This window comes from Buteo buteo, chromosome 3 (genome assembly GCF_964188355.1).
Source record: "Buteo buteo chromosome 3, bButBut1.hap1.1, whole genome shotgun sequence".
Taxonomy (NCBI): domain Eukaryota; kingdom Metazoa; phylum Chordata; class Aves; order Accipitriformes; family Accipitridae; genus Buteo; species Buteo buteo.
The window spans coordinates 49326475-49351135 of NC_134173.1; the positions used below are offsets into that span (position 1 = coordinate 49326475).

The window sequence follows — 24661 nt, forward strand, 5'->3', positions numbered from 1 at the left end:
GAGACGGAGATTACTAGGAGACTCTGGAAGTGCTACCAAAGGTTTGTGCAAGTAGTCCCTTGGAGCAAGTAAGTACCCAATTTTGGACAATCTCTGAACAAAAGCAGGACTGTAGTTTTCTTTAAATGTAAGCTTTTGTTGATGTACAGAAAACAGTATTTCTTGAATTCTGCAAATCAGATGGACTAATTAGGTTGCTAACTGCAAACAGCTAACCTTACTGCCCATGATGTATTTAGTACAGTTTGCATGTTCCGTGCGTGCAAATACTCCAACTACCACAGTTTTCAGGCACTTGCACTAGTATTACCAGTTAAGAGAAGACTAGCGTTGTTTTCTTTCAGAAAAGTCTAGTCTAAGATACTTTTTAAAGTTGAACTGTATGTAACGTTTTTTCTTTTCCAAAGTTTGTGCTTTTCCTATAGATTTTCTACGGAGAACGAGTAGGTTGGAAAGCAGTATTTTTAAGATCTTCCCTTTTCTCTCCTGAAGGCATTTACGAGCCCAAATCAGACTGCTGGCCCTCATGTTGTTTTTTTTTTTTTTTAAGAACAACAAAATACCAGGCTTTGCTGGAAGTTGCTTCAGGGTCTCATACTGCAAGCTTTTGTTCCTTCCAATTAACAGCGGCACTGGACCTTCTGAGACAACCACTCAAAGGCCTTGTTTGTGCCCAGAAGCTCATGCTAACGTTGCCTCCGCAGCATTACGCCGCACGGTACGAAGCTAAAGCTTCGTTAGTCTTCAGTGCAAGACGCAACTTCAGCCCCGCACGTTTCCGCACCCAAGTCCTTTCAGGTTTGTCAGTCTGCGCCTTTTTTACCGGTGGCTGACGACAGCCGGCCCCTCGCCCGGCCGGGGACGGCCCTCAAGGTGTCGCCGGGGTCGAAGGCAGCCCGCCCCGGGGTCGAAGGCAGCCCGCCCCGGGGTCGAAGGCAGCCCGCCCCGGGGTCGAAGGCAGCCCGCCCCGGGGTCGAAGGCAGCCCGCCCCGCGGCCAGGCGGCCACCGCGGGCCCCCCGCGCCCCGGCCGGCCGCCGCTCCGCCGCCGTCCCGGGCTGCGCCGAACTGCCGCTCCTCCACCTCCGTCCGTCCTCCCGCCCACGGGGCAGCGTAAGTCACTCGGAGAGGGAGAAGAGGCCAGGCGGTCGAGGAAGGGGAGCGGCCGGGCGGATGCCGCTGGCTGCGAAGCGGAGCGACGGCCGCGGCGCAGCCTGCCGGCGGGGCGCGGACGCCCGCCCTGCCTGCTTCGCCCGCGGAGGGGGGCGGCTGGAGAAGACGCCCCCGTCTTTATCGCTCGTACGCCACCGGGGCGTGCGGGTTCTCGGCGCCGCCGAGGAGCTTTCTCGGGGGGGGCAGTGACTCACGCAAGCTTTCCTTATCCTGCCCAAGCACGCTCCCCGCCGCGGACGGCACCCCGGCGCTGGAGCCTGGCCCCTCCTCCCCTGCCTTCGCAGAGGTTGATGCAGTCCGCTCGGCTCTTCTCCCCGCCGCAGCGCCCGAGTTGGTTCAGCCCGGGGCAGGCGCTGGGAATTAGCCCTGTCCCCTTTGAAGAGCCTCGGTGTGAGCTCGCCTTTTTCCCTCCCACCGCCGCTGCGCACTACTGGGTTCCGACGGGGCCCTCCCGCCCGAGCGCCGGCTCCTCCACAAGTTCCTGCTGCCCGTGCCCGGCGCGCGCGCACGAGGCTGGCTCGGCCCTTGGGGGCGCGCGGCGGCGGGAGCGGCGGCGGCAGCAGGAGCAGCAGCAGCAGCAGCCGGAACAGGGGCGGCCGCGGCGGCGGCGGCAGCAGCAGCAGCAGCAGCAGCAGGAACAGGGGCGGCCGCGGCGGCGGCAGCAGCAGCAGCAGCAGCAGCAGCAGGAACAGGGGCGGCCGCGGCGGGAGGGGGGTTGTTGTGCAGGAGCCGCCGATGCCGCTGTGAGATGGCATCATTCTGCGCGGCGGCGGCGGCGGCGGAGCGCGGCGCGGAGGGGTGAGGAGCCGCCGCGGCGGCGAGGAGGAGAAAAAGAAGAAGAAGAAGAAGAAAAAAAAGGTGGGAGGAAGGAGAAGGAGGAGGCGGCAGCAGCTGTGAGGCTGCGAGCCACGGTAAGGAAACAAAACAGGCTGTGCCGCAGCCGTCTCGCTTTGCGGTCTGGCCCGGCAGAGCCCGACCGGCCTGAGGAGAAAAACGGCTGCCGTTTTTCTCGCTCTTCTTCGCCGCCGTTCGGCCGTGGGGAAGGGGGGGTTGGGAGGCGGCGAGGACAGGGGGGTGGGCTCTGGAGGGGTGCGAGCTGCCCCTGTCACCGAGGGGCGGGGAAGGGGGGAATGGGCGTGGGGGCTAAAATGGCGAAGGGAGCTGTAGTAAGGTCTCGGTCTCTCCTTTCCGGCACTTCAGCTCGTCGCATCCCTCGGGCCCTCCCGGTGGGGGGGCGGCTGTTGCTTCTCCCCTTTCGATGCCCCCATTCGGTGACGGGAGGGCTGCTGTGTTTCCCTGCCGTCTCCCGCCCTGGCTCACGTCTGGGCAGGGCTGAGGGCCTCCTGGCCCACACCTGGCAAGGGGAGGGAGGGTCGGTACTTTGGTGAGCTTGTGGAGGTATGGGGCGGGGGGGAAGGAGAGGGGGAGTGTCGCTGGTGTCTGGTGTCAGGCGAATAACCTTGTTTATTCCCGTCTACGGCCTTTCGAGTGGGGGTGACTGAGGGCTGAGTCCCGACCTGTGTCAACGCTGAGTGGATTGCGAGAGGCATTAGTGACTGGAGTCAATGAGGTAGTTCTACGGCCGGCCCTCGCTGGCTTATCTACGGGATGAAAGCAGAGGAGAAGGATATTGTTACGTTTCAGTTCACCTTCCTTTGGTGAAACTGGGGAAGGAGGAGGTGAAGAGCCGTTTCCCCTCTACAATGAGCTGCTGTCACCCCTCACACAATATGCGTAGTGTGCCTCCCCTCAAGAGGAGGGAGCACAGCAGGGTGGGAAGTCGTTACGGTTACTGCTCAAGTTATATGTGTCTGCTAGTGTCTCTGCGTCCTCTTAATGTATGTTTTGCTGAGCAGACTGTGTGAATTCGAGACCTCGAAAGACCTATTTATGTCATTTATCTTTGTTTATGTTGTGGCAAAACGTTACAACTAAGTGTAAGTGTTTATTTACTTGGTTTTATTTGTAGTTGTCTTATTTTCAGAACAATACCAGTTCTTATCCCAGTTTAACTAGAATGATCTAGCTCTGCTTCCAGTTCTATAAATGTTTAAACGGTACATCAAAGAGAGAAAAGGACTTCGACACACTACTATCTAAGTATTTTAATGGGAGCTCTTCGATGTTTGGGTGAAACTGTAAAAAGAGACTTTCATATTTCAGTCATGTTTTCACATGGCACCTGTGTCATATAGAAAGTCATCAGGATATTTTGCATTAAAAAACCCCCAGGTTATGCAAGTTTAATAACACTGTCTTACTAGGTGATACTGTCACTGACTGCAGGTGGCTGGATTATATATGGTCATACACGTGACCATTGAGAGACAATGTGGCCTTCATAGTAATAAGAGTCTCCCCTTAAAATTCGTATTCTGGTTTAATCCCTTTGTGATATAGGAGCAAACATTATTGGTGGGCTGTGATAATACTTCACTAACATGGACTGGCTTTTTTTTTTTTTTTTTTAATTTTATATGCTGCCTTATCTGAGTCTGTGTTAGTCAAGGTATAAACTGAATTATTATTTCTCATTGATTTTAATACTAATAAAGATTAAAGAAATTTTGCATAGAAAAAAGTTTAAAGGATTCTTCAACCTCTTGAGAAGAATTCTACAGTTGTAAAAGCACAGTTAATCTGGAGTCTTGACGAAGACGCGTCCAAATGCGGCAACTAGAAATACTTTCAGCTGATCTTGCTTGTGAAACTGTGGATTTAGAATCCTTTTGTCATCTCTTTGGTGTGTATTTTGAGCTATATTTTAAAGGTCTGATCCTATAAATGCTTCTAGCTTGAGTAACTCTACCACTATCAGTAGTTTCTTTCCAGTGACACTGTAGAATGCTTCCCTTAAATACATAATTTTACTTGAAAACATGAAAGCAATTTTATGTACCTGGGACTGATTTAATCTCTTGGCATCGGACACCTTGTTACCAAAAGGATATGGATTATTTTTGTTGGAAAAATAATTTACGTTTGTGGCTAAACATCCGTGAACAAAACATTGTAAGTCAGCCTGTCTGTTTTTGTTAAAGGGTTGGCAATAAGATTTAAATAATCACCTGTCTACAGGTGCTTCTTAAATCATGGCAATACTGACAGTTCAGAGCCAACCTCTTTTCCTGAGGCTGTGGAACCCTTGGAAGAAGGAGGAATGTCAGCTAAGTTCTGTTGCTTTTCATTTTCCTTCTTATCTTTCCACATGAAGTTGGAAATTTTGATAAGTTGTAATTTCTACTCCCTTTCCTGTTTTTTCTTTTAAAGAATGTGTGTGGGGAAAGAGGTTTCTCCTGGGTTTTGGACACAAAGAAGAGTCGGGGGTAAGGATCTGTGACAAGAAGTTGGTATTGCATTCAGTTTTTTCATGCTTCAGTATTCCTATGCCATTAAAACACTAGATTTGAAAACTAAGGTTCCATAATCGAAAAATCGTGACCTAAGCCATGATTGTTAATTGAAAATGGGTACTGTTTATGCACTTAGAGCAAACACTTGTTGTTAGCTTAAAAAAGCCACAACCCAAATTCCCCCAAAAAACCCAAGTTCCTCCTGGAATTTAGTTGGATGAAATGCAGATAACGAAGTGAGAAGGCTTGGAGAGGGAATGGATGGTGGTAGACAAAACCAAAAAGGAAGTGCTTGCAGCAAGCTATGCTTAAGTGATTCTTGGAAGTTACTTTTAACTTGGTTAAAAAGACTCTTTTGTAAAGACTGAAGAGAAGGAGTGAAGCTACTGATAAAAATGTCTGTCTTTTCAGCTAGGTTAGTACTGCTCTTACCTGCTTCTGCACAGTATAACATTCACCTCAATTAAAAAAAAAAAAAAAAAAAGGCTTTCCAGCTCTGCATCAATTGCATATGACTCAAAGTCAATAGAAAACCTGCTCCAGTGTGCCTTCCTGTATGAGGGTGTGTAAATTGGGATAGGGTTCCCCAGTTTCTATGGTAGTGTCAGTTTAATCAAAATCCTGTTATTTTTGCTGTCCTTATGAAACTTGTAAACCAGAACTGCCAAACTCTTCCTTTGAATTCTGAGTTAAGCAATGTATAGCGATATTCTTCTGTATTGCTTTGGTCTGTGTACAAATGCAGCCAATAGGAGTTGGTTGCATCCAGGTCCTTCTTTAAAAGTTTGTTTTTGTTGCATCAGTAGGACACTTTCTTTCTCTGTAGGTGTTCAGATTTATCATAAACTGCTGACGTTCTCCTGTAGTGATGTAAAATAGTCATGGGTAAGGACCATTGGAAGTATTGGAGATCTCACCTCTTTTTTTTTGAAGGAAAACTATATGGCTGGAGTTGGAGTGTCCAGAAGAGGCATTCCAAAAGCTTGTAGAAGAGAACAGGTCTTATGAGTGGTGCACCCTCTTTTTTTTCACTGTAGAACAGTGACATGGCATGGTTTTTGCTGAAAGCTGCTACAGTACCTTTTAAGAGGGTGTTTTTGTTTTTAATTGCTTTCTCTAAGTAGAAAGTTCTAATTACTGCTTTTTGGGATATGTTTTTGCTCTGTTTGAAGACCTAATAGTTTAACCAGGAGCATACTGAAATTTAGCTCTGTTTTGTGAGCGTAGTGTTGCTTTACAGAGGCATGCTGGAGATTCCAGGGAAGCTATTAGCTCTCTGAGTAGTTGCAGTATGTCAGAATTATTTACCTGGGAGAACACTATGTTTTTTTTGGTTGTGTTTTTTTTTTTTTTTTTTTTTTTAAATTTCATAGCATGTCAGGGAAACCTTTATGCTTGTGTTACATATAGGTCTTAGTAACTACTACATATGTGGTATGTAGTATGAAGCAATTAAACATTGCAGGTTTGCATGATTCTATACTGCTGTGGTTCTGGAACAGCAGATATATGGCAAACATAATTTTTTTTAATTCCCTCTCCCCTTAGTCAATGTTGAGGATTGTGTAAGTTTGTAATCTAATGTACAGTTTGAACTGAGTATTGTCAAAAAAGCAAAAAAGCACTTTCAAAATCCTATTTAAAGAGAATATGGATTTGCATTTAATGTATAAATTCTACCGACTTTGAAGAATAAACTGAAATTTACTTAGGTGGTTGTGTTACTTTATAATGGCTTCTGACTAAAGTAAAGTCTTCAATAAAAATTGAAGTGAAGCATGTGTTTAACAAAGCAGATTACATTCTTGTGCTTTTGAAACTTTTTTTATTAATCACCATTTTTCTTATTGCAGGAATATGTTAGAGATGCTTATGTTCTGCTTTAAGTGACTAGAGTCTGAGCGTGCTTAAATGTAACCAGTTCAAAACCTGAAGACTTCTTAACATCCTCACTGTTAAGGATGTTAACTTGGAGTGATGTAACTTGTACAGCCAATAGTCTTTTCTTTTGTAGTGAAATTTAGCCTCTGATATCTAATGCAAGGAATCTTTCATTGGCTCAAATCACTTCAGAATAATTCTTTCAAATATAATATCTGTTACTGAAAACACAGTAGGACATTCTCTTGATTTGTCTTATGCGTAAATGGCATTGAGAATACAAATACATGTTGGTAACCGACCTTCTCAAGTAGTTCTAACAGCACAGAATTACTCCCATCTACTTTTTTCTGTTAAGATTTTAGAGTTATCTTGCTGAAAATCATTGTGGAGATGGCAGAAAACAATTTTTAAAACGTCGAGAAGAGGATGTCACATTTTAAAAACAAACAGCAAAATAATTGTTTTACACGTTCAAGTATCTTCACCTTGCAGCCTGAAGTGGGCAGAAGAGAGCTCTTGTCTGTGCTTCTGTGAACACTGACATAAGTATACAGAGTATACTCTGCGCACATTTCTAGTTACTGGGATTTCTAACCAAGATTTTTTGCTGTAAGAATTAAATGGAGCAGGAGATTAGCAGAAGGGTGCTTTAAAAAAGAAACAAATGGGACCTTTAATCTGTTCCTCATATAGGTGGGTGAAAAATACGAGAGAACTTTGGATTGTATGTGGATTTCAGGGTAGCCAGTGATTTTTCAGTATAAATCAAATCAAAGGAGTTTTAGAAGAGGGAAAGTAAACAAGAAAGATAAACTTCATAATCTGTAGAATTGCACAATATACTTGGGTATCAGAACTGAAAAAAGAACACGTGCAGTTTTGAAACAGTGGTCTGCTAGTTTGTGAGAAATCTAGTAAGTTTTTTTTTTTGCTTGCTTGCAAGCACGAACTAAAACTGCTGAACAGATCAAGATATATTTGTCTTAAAAACTGAACTTGTTTTCACTAACTGGTGTATTGGAGTTGGCTCTCTTGCATTTTCTAGTACACACAGCGTGACATTAAAGTATCTGTGTGTAAATAGAACAGTTGAAAAGCAAAATAAAATATAAGAGGAAAGCTAAATAGAAGATGAAGAGTAACAGGATTGCCAAACTTCCGTTTTCTCTTCCCCTGGGCGTAGAAGTGTGGAAGCTGCTTTTTCTTAAGTTTTAGTTCTGTTTATGCCTTCATTCTTGGCACTTTTTTATATTCTGCTTCCAGCTACCTCTTTACAGTGTTATCTTTTTAGAAAATGATCACTGTCCTTCTGTAGTAGCTGGGAAGATTCTGGGTTTGAAAGGAAAAAGTGTATTTTGACTTCTGGATGCAAGTTAGAAGGACAGGAAAAATTCAATTAGTATTGAAAATTTGGTGGAAGACTGATATTTGTGTGTCATTTCAAAATAAAATAAAATAAATCCCGGCTGAATGTCTTATGAGAGGTTGCTGACAAAGCTATGTTGTCTTGGCATGGTGAGTAAAACTGCATTGTTAAGGGAATAGCTGTGGGGAAGAAAACTAGTTGGAGTCTTAGTTCATAACATGACAAAAAGACTGCTAATAATGATCTGGCTGGCAAAATCTGTAGGTGGTGATATTACTGAGTAATGGAATTGGAAACTTCAGAGGGACATAATGGGGCTAGTTTAATATTTGGCGATAGGTGCATTTTTGTGTTAATATAGGAGACCTAATACATATTGGAAGGAGTAGCTAGAACTATTCATCAAAATGGGGTGTAAATTAAGTATTTGGTAATAAAAGCCCTACATAATTATGAATTGCTTTATGAAAATGTCCTATTAGGAATGGAATAAAAAGTAGATGTTGGAATGTGTTAAGAATATAACATATACTAGGTTGCATACTATTTTTATAATAATTGCATAAGTGTATTTGAAAACTGCTAAATGTTACTATTGTATGGCAAGTGGTTCTGGTACTGTGTAGAGACCTCCTAGCTTTAGCTCTTTTACAAATGGACTATTGTGTTTCTTTGTTGTTTGTATTCCATTTTTGATCAGGAAAAAATAACTGATGCATGAGAAAGCTGTTAGAATAGTACTGCTCCTGTGCAAATAAAATGGAAAATATTTTTTATATTTAGCATGAAAAGAAGTGAAGGAAGAGAGGCCTCCAGCAGAGGCCAACAGAATCTTGAATAGAATATGAGTAAATTTCAGCCTATGGTTTTAACCTTCTGTGGTACAACTAAACAAGGAGATGTTAGAGCACACTTTGAAAGTTGAGTAGGGTAGTCTATCAAGAAGTAGTTCTTACAAGATTCAGTTGGGATTGGCTGATGTATGATTCAAAATAAGGAATAGGTTGTTATACAGACAAGGAAAAAATCCGTTCCTAAGTAATAGGAGTTTTATTAAAAAAGATTATACAGATTGCATTTCAGTGCAGACTAACCACATTTTTAAATATTTCCTATGAGCAAGTTAGTCTAGACTGCCCACTACAGCCTGCCTTGTTTTGTTGTTTTTGGTTTTTTTTTTTTTCACTACCAGGGGCAGCTTGCTTTCAGAGTTGGTTGATGTTCTTGTCTATTTTGAGCAAATCTATTATGCTGGTTGCTTCAGTTTCAAAGCTTTAAAAGCTGTAAGAAATTAAAATTAGATTAAATAAATCTGTATTAGCAGAGACATAAATTTTGGACTTATTTTCCTGAATACTTGAAAATTTTGTGTTTCAATCCCTCCCTGTTAACAGAGGGGAAGTAAGAACATTTTTCCAGATGTTTATTGGTGCTCCCCCGCTTAAAAGCTGATGGTTTCAAAGGCCGATGTGGTAGATGTAAGAATAGAATGAAGAATAAAACAGACATCATCATCATGCCACTGTTTATAATTCACAGTGCATTCCTATCTTGAATGAATGCTTTGTGCATTTTTTCATCTTTTCCACTTTCTACCCTGTCTCAAAAGGTATAGAGTAGAACTGGAGACAGTACAAAGAAGGACAGCAAGGATGACTGATTTATGTGGAAGGAGACTTACAGAATGACTAAGGATAATATTCTTCAGGCTGGAAGACCTGTGTGTTGACCATGTTATGCAAGTGTACGTTACGTGGGTAAAGGATGCTGGAGATGCTTTTCCCTTGCTTGTCTTTCCTCTCTCTCTAATATCTACCCCTGAAAGTTCCTTGAAAACCAACATAAGGGAATTGAAAATTGACTTCTTTTGGTGGGGAGTTGGATGATCTTTTCTGTGCACTTTTTGTAGTCACTTGGTTTCAAGGCAGCATTGTTCTCAAGAATTAGCTGATAATGATTTTAAGTTATATGATTTAGCCTTTAGCTATTTACCAGAAAGGATACTTGACCCTCATGAGAGTATCTGCATTTCTCATGAACTCCATCTGTTCACCTAAAATGAAAATAACTAATATTTCAAACACTCTTTTACTACGAAATTTAAATAGTTTTCTTATAGCCCATTGATTCCTTTGTAGTGTTGAGTTAGACTTAATATGCAATGTATTGATGTGGTCCAATATTGACCCTTGAGAAGCCAAGCTTTGGGCTCTTCTGGTAAGGCTTATGTGTTATTAATTTTCATGTTTTCAACTTGTCATTTTTATGTTGTTAAAGTTTGGAATTAGATTAACTCAGGTTAGAATTGCATTGGAAAAATAATTAGCAGAAACAGGCAACTCTTTGTTTTAAGCAGTGAGAATTATTTATCACCTGGGAGCGTTACTAAGGATCTGGTTGAATTCTCTCCACTGTAGAGACTGAAGGGCTGTTTTTGAAAAAGTATGTGACAATGCTTGTGTAAGGGCTCTCGGGTAGTAATAGGTAAGATTAGTGCAGTCTGTGATTGGAATTAGGACAGACGTGTTTTAGTGTTTTAGCACTGCTGAGATTGACAGCTGGAAAGAGGCTTGCATAGCACATTTAAAAAAGCATATATTCAGAGAAAAAAGAGTAAGAACATGCAGTGAATTCTACTTGTACCTCTTTGAGCTATTTTTTGAGACAGAGTTACTGAGGAGAGGTGGATCACATCAAATCTCTTACTGCCCAAAAATGTGCAAAGGACCCTTTCTGCCACTTAAGCCCGTAATACTGAGAGGTTCTCTTCCCCGCTTCTTCAAATTGTCATCTTTTACTGACTTACCAGAACAATGGGGAGACTGGGAGACTATTTTGTGGGGCAGTATTAATGTATTTACCATTATTGGTATTCCTTAGTCATGGTTTCTTCATATCCCCACAAAAACAAGGGGGAGGGTGTAAGAGAAACAGCAGCACTCTTGGTTAACCATCTTTAATGTTATTTTATGTTTCTTTGGAATTTGTTTGTTTGTTAATTTTGCTGTGACTGCAGTAGAGATGTGCTTATGCTAGTCATGGCTATTGTGACTAATCAGGTGGTGGTGACAGGCATGAGTTCTTGTGAGTGGATTTTATAAGCTATCTGGACACTCTTGGTATGTGCTCAGGCTGCCTGCCTGTTCTGAAGCCCATACCTCTCTGTTTTCCATATTGTTACGATATGTTACCTATAGAGTTAAATTTAATATGGAAGTGCCTACATGTAACTATGGTAAGGTTTTCTGTTTGTGGTGTAGGTATGCTAAAATCTGCCCGTATTTTAGCGGTATATCTCAGTATATTACTTTACTCTTGATGCAAGTCTGATAAACAATAATTTATACCAACCATTAGCATTATCCATAGCAGAAGGCAACCCAGAGAGGCTGAAGACCAGTGTGTAGTTAGTGTATTATGTATTCTGGCAGATATGAAGGCTATTCAGCTGAATTATTAAAATGAAGGAGGAAATACTCTTCCCTGATTTCTTGACATATGTGTTGTACTGTCGGCCTTTAACTACCATTGTTCTGTTGAAGCAACCTGGAAGTAATTTATTCCATTTGTGTCACTGTGCATGTGGTCCTATCTGTAATACACAGAGGAGGCATTGTGATATTTTTCATTGTTTGATATTGCAGTAGGACCTAGAAGCATCATCGTGATTAAGCTTCACAAGTGAGGTGGACCCTAAATATTTTGCCAATAAGTTGCTTTGTGAGCAGTGGAACTAGGCTTCATACAATTTTTTCTTACATCTTTACAATTCTCTTCTTCGTCTGCTATTCCAGACCTTTCTTAATTGTAGTAAAAAAGCTGCTATGGATGGCTCCAGCTCATACTTGATTCAGAGCTCTGTCTGTGGTGACTGTGTAGCCTTTGAGCCAGGCAGCGTGGATAGCTTGAGTTCATGCTGCAGTCCTTAGCTCAGCAAGTGCAGGAAATTGTGTCTCTTTCTTCTACCTAACTGTTGATTTTCATGAAGCTCATGGGAACTTAGTGTATTGGAGGACATTACTTATCAGTTTATTTTAACTGAATTTGGTGAACAGATTCATTTAGAGGGGTGGACATGAAAGGAAGAGTGGGAAGAGGCAGGTGGACAGTATGAGTCATACATGTGATGTTTGCTTGGGAAACCAGGTTAAAAAGGTCTTTGCTAATCGAAGTATAAGGCAAAACAGAACAGGCAGACGTGTGCATTGGAATCATAGCCTGTCATTTGTTTGGATGTCCTGCATAACACTCTGAAAAATGGGTCTTTATAAACCTCTGTAATTGTACTATATTTTTTCTTAGATGCTAATATGAGGCTGGCAATATATTGTAGATAACGCATGGATCAATGTTGCAGCATCTGAAGCAATGGTCAGTGCATGTGCTTGAAAAAATACAGAAAATGAAACATTTTTTTGCTCTCCATGCCAATTTGAGTGGACAAAGATTTGTTTTCTGAGGTGGGTGGGGTGGGAACTGCATATAGGTTGGCTTAAAGATAAAAATAGAAATGTTTTCTTCACACACCAGGTCTGATACGTATTAGAATTTGTCCTAAAGAGGGCAACAAAAATGGTGAAAGGACTGGTGTGTGTGTGTGTGTGTGTGTGTGTGTGTGACTTACAAGGAGCAGCTGAGGATATTGGGTTTGTTCAGCTTAGAGAAGAGGAGATTGAGGGGTGACCTCATTGCTCACTACAACTTCCTCATGAGGGGGAGTGGAGAAGGAGGTGCTGATCTCCTTCTGGTATCCAGTGATAGGATGTGAGGGAATGGCTTAAAACTGCATCAGGGGAAGTCCAGATTGGATATAAGGAAAAAGTTCTTCACTGAAGGAGTGGTCAAGCACTAGAACAAGCTCCCCAGGGAAGTGGTCTTGGCCCTAAGCTGTCAGTGTACAAAAATAGAACAGACTGTTTCAGTTGGGAGGGATCTACAACGATCATCTAGTCCAACTGCTTTGACCACTTCAGGGATGACCAAAAGTTAAAGCATGGTGTTAAGGGCATTATCCAAATGCCTCTTAAACACTGAGAGGCTTGGGGCATCGACCACCTTTCTAGGAAGCCTGTTCCAGTGTTTGGCCACCCTCTTGATAAAGAAATGCTTCCTCAGGTCCAGTCTGAACCTCCCCTGACGCAATGTTGAACCCTTCCCACATGTCCTATCACGGGATACCTGGGAGAAGACATCAGCATCTCCCTCTCCACTTCCCAGTCAGCAAACTTGCTAATGGTACATTCAACTCCAGCATCCACATCATTGATAAAAATATTGAACGGAACTGGCCCTAGAGTTGAGCCCTGAGGAACACTGCTGGCGACCGGGTGCCAACCAGCTGTAGCCCCATTCACTACAACCCTTTGAGCCCTGCCCTTCAGCCAGTTCTTCACACAGTGCACCGTGAACCCACTCATCGCACAGTTGAACAACTTGTCCAGAAGGATGCTACGAGGGACAGTATCAAAAACCTTACTAATATCCAGAAAAACTATATCCCTCGCCTTCCTTTCATCCATGAGGAGGGTGACCTTATCATAGAAGGATATGAAATTAGTTAAACAGGACTTCCCTTTGTGAACCCATGTTGACTGTGCCTGATGATTGCATTATTCTTTAAATGCCTTTCAATAGTGCCCAGTATGATTTTTTTCCATAACTTTTCCAGGAGCTGAGGTTAGACTACCAGGTCTGTAGTTCCCTGGGTCTTCCCTGATGCCCTTTTTGTAGATTGGAATAACATTGGCCAGCTTCCAGCCAGCAGGGACCTCCCCAGACTCCCAAGACCTTTGGTAGATGATAGAAAGGGGTCCTGCCATAACATCCACTAGCTCCTTCAGTACTCTGGGATGAATCCCATCAGGCCCTATGGACTTGTGAACATTCAGCTGATACAGCTGGTCCCTTACAATTTCAGTGTTCACAAATGGAAAGTCACTGTTCCCATACTCATGGCCCTCCGATTCAGGGGACTGGGCAGCCCAAGGTCTATCAATGTTATTAAAGACTGAGGCAAAAACCCCATTGAATGCCTCTGTGTTTTCTTCACCCCTATTAGTCAGATGACTATCTTCAACAAGTATTGGTCCAATGTTTTCTTTAGACTTCCTCTGGCTATTAACATACCTAAGAAAGCCCTTGTTATCTGAAACAACACCGGCCACTTTCAATGCTAATTGAGCTTTGGCCTTTTGTGTCTTCTCCCTGCGTATATGAACCACAGCTCTGTAATCTTGCTGTGAAGCCTGACCTTGCTTCCAGAGATCATATAATTTATTTTTCCTCTTGAGCTCCATGAGGAGTTCCCTTGTGTTGAACATGGAGGAATTCAGCCAAGCTGGTCTTCTGCCCTGCTTGCTTGACTTACAACACAGTGGAATTGCCTACTCCTGCGCTTCTAAAAGGTGGTTCTTAAAGACTTATCAGCAGTCATGGATTCCTAAGCCCTCAAAAGCAGATTCCCAGGGTACTCTGCTAAACAGCTCCCCGAATAGCTTAAAGTTTGCTCTCCTGAAGTCCAGCATAGCAAGTCTGCTGTCCTTTTTTCTGATTACACTGAAAATGTTAAACTTGACCATTCTGTGATTGCTGTGGTCAAGACAGATACCTACCATCACATCGCCCACGAGTTCTTCTCTACTCACAAGTAGCAAGTCCAGAAGGGCATCTTTCCTAGTTGGCTCACTGAGTGTGTACTTGTGACGAGTCATCTTCCACAAACTTCAAGAATTTACCAGGCTTGCTCATATCAGCAGTATGATATTCCCAGTTGATATTTGGGATGTTGAAATCTCCCATAAGGACAAGGGCTACAGTTCCAGGGATTTCTCCTAATTGCCTATAAAATAACTCATCAGTGCTTATATCCTGGCTGGGTGATAGGTAGTAGACACCTGCTACGCTACCTCCTTTGTTTTCTATCCCCTTAATGCTCACCCAGAGGCTTTCAACCACATCATCACTAATTGTAAGGGCCATACAATCAAACCCTCCCTTGCATATAGTGCAGCTCCTCCACCTTGCCTATTCCTCCTGAACATCCTGTAGCCCTCCATCCCAGCAGTCCAACTGTGGGACTCATTCCACCAAATCTTGCTAATACCAATGATATCATAGCTCTGGGAACTGACCAACACTTCCAGTTCAAGAAGCGGTCAGACAGTGCTCTTAGATACATTGTTTAACTTTAAGGTTGCCCTGTGTGGAGTCAGGAGTTGGACTCCATGATCCCTGTGGGTCTCTTCCATCTCAGGATGTTCTGTGATTTAAGAACAATGACAATTTGCTTTCCAGTTCAGTTTTGTATAGGTGTGCTGTAGGGTTGGAATTTAGTAACAAAATATTTGCAATGTATCATGGATATTGAAGTATCTCTGGGGAAGCTGTTAGTTGTCAGGAAGAACTAACGCCTTGCCTTGCTGACAAGGCCTTACAGACCATGAGGAGGAGACTGCTGAAGCTGAAATTCTACTAATGTCAAAGAAGATCCTAAGGAAGCTACTGGTATATCTATACCTGTCAGTATGTGCTGTGGGCTCAATGAAAACATGAGAAATGAAATGCTACTGTGTCCCTTACTGTTTTGGCTGGCTTGCAGATTCCTTCCAAAAAGTATGTTGATCATAACAGAAAATATGAGGACTTTCGTATAGCTTTATTCTCCTTTGGTTTATTGAAGTTGGATTTACTACTTAATATTTTTGGGTCCTTTTTCAGCCTTCTCAGCCTCAAGTAATTCCTTCTTTTTGACAATGCTTGTAAGCTACTCGTAGGTAAAGGAGTGAAGGATATTGTCAATTGAAGATGGTTTTGGTAGTACTTTTTGAGTTTTAACAGGAAGAAGCAAGACATTCTGCTGGCAGAAAAGGACCTGGGGGTCCTCATGAACACCAAGTTGCACATGAGGCAGACATGTGCCCTGGGGGCAAAAATGGCTAATGGCATCCTGGGCTGTATTAGACAAAGAATTGCCAGCAGGTTGAAGGAGATGATCCTTCCCCTTTATTCAGTGCTGGTGAGTCCACACCTGGAATGCTGTACTAGGCTCCACAGTACAAGAGAGACATGGACGTACTGGAGGGAAGTCAGTGAAGGGCCATGAAGATGATTAAGGCACTGGAGCACCTCTCCTTTGAGGAGAGGCTCAGAGAGCTGGGACTGTTCAGCCTGGAGAAGACTTGGGGGGGATCTCATTAATGTATATAAATACCTGAAGGGGGGTGCAAAAAGGACAGAGCCAGGCTCTTCTCAGTGGTGCCCAGTGACAAGGCTAGAGGCAATAGGCACAAATTGAAATACAGGAGGTTCCCTCTGAACATGAGGAAGCACTTTTTTACTGTGAGGGTGACCAAGCACTGGCACAGGTTGTCCAGGAAGGTTGTGGAGTCTCATCCTTGGAGATAATTCAGAAGCCGTCTGGATACAGTCCTGGGCAACTGCATCTAGGTGGCCCTGCTTGAGCAGGGGGATTGGAACAGATGACCTCCAGAGGTCTCTTCCAACCTCAACCATTATATTTTGTGATTTGGGATTATATTTAGTCAATGTGTCATTTATGGGATGAATGTTTGGTGCTAAGAGCACTTTCATTGGACCGTTGACTTAAAAAAATGTTCACTTTTAGCATAGAATATGTCCTACAGTTAGAAAGATTTTGAAGAGCACTTACTACTGTCCTTTCAAGTTTTCCAGATCTATTTGTTTGTATAGGTAATATTTGTAAGTCTGATGGAATCCAGTTGTTGGGGTTTTTTTTTCATATATGTATTTTTAAACTCACCAATATCCAAGGAATTAGAGAAACTAGTAGTAAGTAGAAGTAAGTAGTAAAGGGATTTGCAGGAGTCTTATTATCTTGATAAGTAGCTAAGTATTCTGTTAAATAGTTTAAAGTTGCTAGTTTTTCATTTTGTTAAACAGTACCCTAGAATTTTCCCTTGGACCCTCAGTCCATCAATATTTGTTTGACCGAAGTTTAAAACCAAGAGTAGGTGCCACAGAAAATAATTTGTTGCTGAGCAAATGATGATCTTACTACAATCTTGTCATGAAAGTACTGCAGTTGTGTCTTTCCCTTGTGTGATGAGAAGTAAAATCAGTGCTCTTAGCAGTATTATTTTAAATGATCAGTGAAAAACTGATTTTCATTTCTAATATTCTCTAAACAATGACTTAAGCTACTATTTATAATACTTTTACAAATGATGCTTCATAGGGAAGGATACCGTTCAATACTACTCATTGCATCTTACAAATTTCCAAGTTAATTATTAAAGTTACTCTGTTTTATGGTTCCGAATATGTCTTGTGCCATCTTTTGCCTTCAGTTTGAGCATAGGACTGTAGCTTAAATTGTTTTCACAGGAATTCTTAAAGTTAATAACCTTTTCTTCCTCGAGCACACTGTCGCAGAAGTTAGGACAGGTAATGTTGCAGGTTCTTTCATCTTCGTGATGCATAATTTTAAGACATAGTTAGAAAAACTGATGGCAAACATGCATGGTTCCAAGCATAAATATTTTTTATTTCCTAACATACAGCTTTCATGTGTACTTCTGTGGTGGATAATTAAAATATTTCCCATAAAAATTCTAAATGATTGAGGTGTAAAACTCAAAGACAAAAATATACATAGGACTGAAAGGTAAAGGTAGTAAAGGTGAAAACAACAAAAAATAAGCGGTTTAAAAAACAGAAAGTGATTGAACTCATGCAGGTAAAAAAAGAAGCGTGATTGGGAATTTGAAGCTTGTGTTGGGGCAAAAGCAGAATACCAAAAGACAAGGAACTTGACTTATTCTGTGAAAAAACCATAACATTTCGGTGTCATATAAAGAAATCTATTAAAGAATCTAAGACCTTCAGTGTAAAGCATTCAGATTAGAAAACAAAGGTTAGAGCTGTTTGTCTAACTTGGACTTTGCCTGCCTTGCATATGTCTACCAGGAGTCACAGATCAGAGCACTGGTTACTGGTTTTTGTCTCTGGACTGTGTTTCTTTCAGTGTATGTATGAGAGAGACAAAACAAGGCCTGCTGCTTAATGGTGCTTTATTAGTCTGTAGTTCTTGTTCTATTCCTTTACTTAGTTTCAATAAATTAAAAAATGTCAAGCCTTCCTATTTGACATTAAAAAAAAAAAATCTCTTAACATTTTTGCAACTTTTAATAATTTTAAGGGGGACTTACTGGCTGTGTAACTGTTACAATATGTTCATTTACAACTAAATATAACCCTTTTTAAACTCCTTGCTAGCTGGAAGGATGTGTAATGTGAGATAATGAAAACAGTAGTATGACTAAACAATATTTTCCTTTTCTTAAAGTTTGTCCTTGTGTTCAAACAATTTGGTTCCTTAAGAGTGAGTGTAACATAGTGCATACATGAAGGAAACCTTTTAAACGTCTGCAGCATATCAAGGTACCATCTCTCCACTGTTAATTTTAATTAGTTATACCTGAAAAGGAGGAATGTAAAACAGTGTGTGAGTATTTTAAATTCTGGCATCCAATTGAAAGGAATAAAACCAGCAAGTATTTAGATTAAATGTATGTCTATGAATATAGCTTTTTGCTGGAAGCTTTTGTTTCCAGGAGAGGTTTTTTTTTCCTCTTCACATACACTGATAAATTACCGATTAATAAAAGCTAATGCCTTGGCCTACATAATGTCTCCTGCCTGTATCCCTAGTCCATCACACCTAAAAAAAGTACAAACTGGGCTTCGCACTATATTCCTGGTTACCATATATTTGGTCAGAAAGGAGAAGGGAATTGCAGACATTTTGAATTAGCCTGTAATAGTAGATCTTAAAAAGGAAGAAGGCATCTGAAATGGAAGAGGACAGATCAAATTTTTGTGAAGAGCAATGAATTAATTTTGCCACCCATGTCAAGCAGAAAGTTCAGATGTCTATATTGGTGTTTGTGGAGGATACACCTTGCTGATAAGCATAGTCTTTCCATTGCATCTTAAAGTAGGAAGCAGGCTTGTGGCATTCAGGGAAATAAAACTTTGACTTTAAAATTCTCTATTTGCCAAGGTGTAAATATTATTGCAATTTTAGTTGTTGATGACCAAAGCTATCTGTTTAGGGAGTGTCAAGTCTTAGAATTTTGTTGTTAGTGTTGCTGTAGGCAAGATGAGTTGTAGAAATGATCCTTTACTATCCCGCTCAGTTTAATAAAGGCCAACACGTTTTTGAGTCTACAGATTCTTTTCCAGATCTGAAACAGATCTGTTCTCTATTTGTGTGTGAACAGTTTCTGAGATGAAACTTTCCCAATGTCAAAGGGAGATACCCTTAATTTTTTTAAATGATATAGAATTACTGCTTCTCTCTGCAAGGAATACAGTTAAAATCTCTATCTTTTAAAAAAAACCTCAGTTAATTAGACATAAATTCAATTTGCTGTAACAAAATTAGAAAAATATTGTGCCTTTGGTAGAGATGTGATCAGAATATATTCAGATCAGAAAATTCAAGGGGTCTTGGTGTTGAGAATGTTCCTGCTGAGATTAGCAATCATTGCCATTCTTATTGTTGATAAATAGTGAAATAGACCTTCAAATCTACTGCATTTCAAATCAATTGCATTGAATAAAAGTTCTGGATTTTGGAAGCCTGAATGGAAAGGAATCAGTTAAGAAATTTATTTGCATCTGAGATAAGAAAAGTTCTTTTTTCTTTTCTTATTTTTGTTCTTTGTTCTTATTTTCATATCAGGAAACTTGCTTCCAACGTTATACTTTCTGATTTTGTTGTAGAGGAGTCATGAGTCATGTCTGTGTCCGTCATCCGTCCCGTCCCGTCCCCCCCCCGCCCCCATTGAAAGTAAACGCTTTTTGAGAGTTGAAGAGGAGAAGTGGAAAGTTAAGTTTTCTTTGGTATATCATCAATTTCATTGCCTTTAAAAGCTGTCTCTTCTATTCTGGACCATTGTATAACTCCTTTAGTATGCTGTTTTAGGAACTTTGCTATCTTCAAAGCTACTATACTATCTCTCATTTCTCTATTTCTGGTTTTGCTACCACTTAATAACACCTATTTTTGGTTTTACCTTGTGCTTTTGTGGTACTGGGTTTTTGGATAATGTAAAAAGGCCAATTGTTGCAACACTGCTAAAGGTTTTGGACAAGTGACCGGTGATTTCAGGAGGCTGTAGGGGGCAGAATCTCTGTGTACTGTAGCTGTTCTGATCTTCTGGAGTGTGAGGTGTGGGAAGGAGGGATGTTCTTGGGAGACTTTGCCCATGGTGGAGCATGCAGTACAGGGTGACAAAGCAACTGTGTGTGAGCATCTTTCAGGAAAAAGACAGCTGTTCCACTGTGTTAGGGGGAGTAGGAAATGATCCACATTTCTAGTCCTGCCTCCATGTCCTCTTTTTCCACTGAAGGAACAAGGTTATTGCCAGCAGGATTATCCCATCTTGAAAACAAAAGTGTGTGTATGTGGAGGCAGGAGAACAGGAGGGAGTGTCTGAAGTGTAGAACGCAACTTTGTACTGCTAATACTGTGATAGTGCACATATTGTTCACTTTTACATCTAATAGAATTGTGAAAGTATTGTGGTAACTTCAGGTAATCCAGCACTAAATAGTGCTGATAAAGGCATAATTGTGTTGTTGGATATCTTGTTAATCTGAACCTAAAACATTTTTGGTTTGGGGTTTTTTTTTGTGTGTGTGTTTTTTTTTTCTTTTTGTTTTAAGGATTTCTTACATGTAGGACTTTATAATCAAAGTAACATGGCCTTTCTAATGTTTGTGTTTACACTTTGTAACAAGGAAAAGTAACTAATGTCAGTGGTGTTATTTTCCCATGACTCTCCATAGAACTATTTATTATGTTAAATAGCCATAGATTTTAGAGTTTCAGATCAGTTATTTCTTCCCCACCCTATCCTTCTTCCTTCAACCTTTCCTACCTTTTTGCTTGGGGGGTGAGGTGGGAATAATCTTGAATAGATGAACTTCCTTCCCTGTTTTAAAAAAAAAAAAAAAATTATTAAGAAAATATTTTTCTGCATTTCCATTCTTGTTTGGAAGATATGCTCAGATATGTGAAAAACAGTATTTGTGGCATTATGGTGATTTTACCTAGCCAACTCAATTCTTACTTACGGTAAATTGAATTAAAGATGTTAGTAGGGAGGTTAGTAATAGGCATTTTGCTCATCTATGTACTTTGTCCTTGCTTAGTGCATTTATACAACTACATCTCAAGTTTTCTTATTCTTGTTTTGGGCATTCAGGAAGACTTTTGACTTAACAGTGCTCACCCATGGTGTAATCTTTTCGTGTTTATTTTTTCTCCTCCCTTATCCACCATGTTCTATATTATTTCCGGAACAGAAGTGTCAGGTTAGCAAGAGAATAAATCAGTGGTCATTAAAGCACCATCAGTAAGCACAAATACATTGTGATTGAATATAACTCATTTTAAATTAGAATTATATTTATTTTCTTTTCAGTGTTTTGTCTTGTATCAGATGAAACCGATAAATGATGAAACTGATAAAATTCTTAAAATTCTTATTCTGAAGTATAAATTAATAAATGCCGTTATTGTTAAATAGACTCTCTTCCATGAAACTGTTGATTCACATGAGTTAGGAAATGATCCTTTAATTTTTTAATAGACTACTGTGTCAGCCATTTCATGGTTTTGCTAGGGTCTTATTTTGTCCTAGTGGATCTGTAGTTACCCAAAATAATTTATACAACTGAAGTAATACTAATTTTAAAAATATCTGTAATAGGGGTTAATAAATAAATTGTACTCTTCCAGTTGATGTAATGGTTATTTATGATGAGAATGGTTTAGATATAAGTGTTGTGATAACTATGATCTTTACATGGCTGTCAAGACTCTCTCTTAATTTACTTCTGGTATCCAGGAATTTTGAGTGGGTGGGGGGTTGTGTGTATCAGTGAAACAGTTCTGAAAGTAAAGCTTCACATCCTTTAGGCCAATGAAGTTTAACCTAGAACTTGAATAAAGAGGTGTAGCAGGTTCATATTCGGGAATATGTGGTGACTAGCCCTGTTAGAATTAATCCCCTGATTTTCAGGAATATTATAACTACAAGGATGGTGACTCTTACATTGCTGTATGTAATCCTCTTTTTAAGATTATGTAGAGATAACCTCAAAGATTTTAACCCTTAATGAACATGTTCAGTAGCCAAACTGGGCATTTATTTTGAGTAACAAGAATTTAGGGGGATTTAGGGCTGACAAAAAAAAAGTGTGTGCATGATGCAAGAAAGCAGTAAATAGTGCCCATATGGCGTAGTGTTCCCTTGCCCATTAGTGGTTAGGACTTGCATTATTTGAAATAACACTTTCTAAAATTGTTTCTTTAACACCCCCCCCCCCCCATCTTTAACTGCTGCTTCGCCACCTGTTTTTCTTTCTCATATAGGCTTTCTTGCAAATTAGATCAAGAAAGTGCTGGTATTTTGCTTCTGACGTTATCCCTGGTTGTGAAAACTTCTCAATCCTCCAAATGAATATCATCACTTCACTTCATGTAGTTACCATCCCATCTCTTCCTTCACCAATATCAGACAATTTGTTTAGTTGAAATTTTGGTTATTTTTGGCCATACAGATACAGTTTCTTCTGGCTCATAAACACAGGAGGCTGCTAGTCCTTGAAACTTCCAGTTTTTCAGTAGAAACTATAAGAATTTCTAATTGTAGAACTTTTTAAAAACTTTCTCAACTTCTGAAAATTTATAGTTCTAATGAGACAAAAGACTGATGGTGTAATCCCATCCTAATGCAAGTCTGTCAGTCCCTCTGCTATGTGACTTCATTGTCCCTGCTTAGTTTCATACAGTATATGCTTGCTGCCTCTCTCTGCTGCAACCTTGCCCCCCAGAAACGTGAGATTTTTGGAAACATTTATCTCGACACTATTCTTTTAATTCAGTAGCCTTTTGTTTGTTTTTGTTTGTTTTCTACATGTTCCTGACATATTTATAGTTGATGAGCAGATTTACTTCTAGGACACTTATTGTTAGACTGCTCTTTTGTTGTGTTTATTCTCCCAGTAGTGCTCTTCATGTCCTGTCCTTTTCTTGAATATGACAATCAGTACTAGTACCTTGCACAATGTCTCTAATACTGTTTTTATCACTACTGCAAACAGTTCATGTGATAAATAGCATTGTTGTCCCATGTCTCATCCCCCACGCCCCACCATGACTGCATCAGGGTAGTAATTTTCCTATCAAAGGCTGAGGGGCTTAGTTTTGGATTATGCTTCTCCTCTTCAATTGTGTAGCAGCATTTGTCACATATCCAGACTAGCCTTCAAGGAGTAATAGATGTCCAAAGCTCTAGGTAAGATCCTTCATCTTGTACAATGAAACTTGGCCAGCTTTTCTTCCTGAAGGCTTTGTTTACCTGGAAAAAAGACATGTTCAACTGGGAGTGAGTGTGACCCCGTGTGCACCAGGCAGTGAAGACTTCTGGTTTTTTGTTTGGGTTTTTTTCAATAATACAGTAAGAGTAGCTTTTTGGATCTTGAATGAAAATTATAATCATCATGGCGTGAGCAGGCTCTTTCTTCTCCCAGGAGAGCCAACCTGCATCAGAGCTCATTAGACAATAATCTGTTAAGTTTGTTTAAAAGTGTCAGTAGCTGAGTTTGGGTAGTTACTGATGAAAATAACTGATGACTCAAGCCTTAAATAATTTTTTTTGATGTATTCCTGAAAAAGAAGTTAGTAGAAAAACCAATTGATTAGTTTTCTTCTTTTGACTCAGAGAAAATTTAATGTTTCCTTTCCCCTTAATTCCTAACCAGTTCTTAATTCCTAATCTGTTAAATAAGGATGGGAAGTGCTGTAGCTATGGAATCTTTGGAACATGATAGGACCACAATCAGTCAGTTCAACTAATTTGCTCTGTTCAGTAAAGCTGTTTTGAATATAAAATATGACATAACACTTTCTTCATGTATTGTTGATAAAAAGCTATGTGTATTTAAAAAACTTTAAAATCTTTTTTTGCACTTCCGTATATTTTAATTTGTTTTTCTGAATAGTATTTGACATACATGTTAATGCAGTTTTTTGTTTACAACATACTAAAAATCTGGAACTGTAATTGTTGCTATGTAAATGTACCTAGGTGTACCATATTGGCAAGAATATGAGATAGACTGCTATTATAAAAGGATGTTCATTTTACAAGCGCTGAAACAGAACATTGGGGCACTGTTGATGTGGAATGCAGTCATGTAGTTACTGCAGAAACATGCAGCCCCTCAGCCAACCCCAAACCTAGCTTTGTTTCATCTCCATCCTCTGTTGGGATCTCTCTGGCATTGTAATAATTTCTCCCAGGCATCATGGTCATTTTTTCCTTCAAGGGGAAAGATGCAAAGCTAAGTGTAGTGAATTCTCACTTCCCTGTTATCAGGAGATTGGCAAACACATATTTGCCAAATGCAGTTAGCAGCTTAGTAGCAAGCAGAGCCAGAAACTCAGGTTAGGGCAGGTGGTATGCCTTGTAGACAAATCAGTACCTGAAACCTGAAGTCTGAGGAGGTTAGGCAATGAACTGTCTACCTAAGGACTTTGACACAGTTTATTTCTTTATTTCTATATTTACTTTGCTTTGTGCATGGTGGGAGTAGAGTTAAAAAAACCCACAAACCCCAGCCACCGAACGAACTAAAACAAACAAACAAAACCCCTAGCATTTTAGGTCTCTGCAGGTTGAACAGTAGGAGGAAAAATCCTAGTAAAAATAATCATAATTTGTCAGTTACAGAAGTACGCTAAAACTAATTTTTTAACGTATGATTAGAAGTAGATTGCAGATCTTGGTTTCTTGTGAAGAATTTGAGTTTACCTGCCACAGAATTGATTGC

The 24661-nt window shown here is 40.5% G+C and overlaps 1 protein-coding gene across 3 annotated transcripts in view; it reads left to right on the plus strand.

Moving 5' to 3' along the window:
- The first annotated feature begins 1878 nt into the window (after window positions 1–1878).
- The window catches only part of WWP1 (WW domain containing E3 ubiquitin protein ligase 1), a 63298-nt gene continuing 40515 nt past the window's right edge, over window positions 1879–24661 (plus strand). For 2 of the 3 annotated variants that reach the window (XM_075023529.1, XM_075023528.1), the window contains exon 1: window positions 1879–2082. The gene's annotated coding sequence lies outside the window, so the exon portion shown is untranslated. The remainder of the gene's footprint in view (window positions 2083–24661) is intronic. The other variant, XM_075023527.1, reaches the window with a different exon arrangement.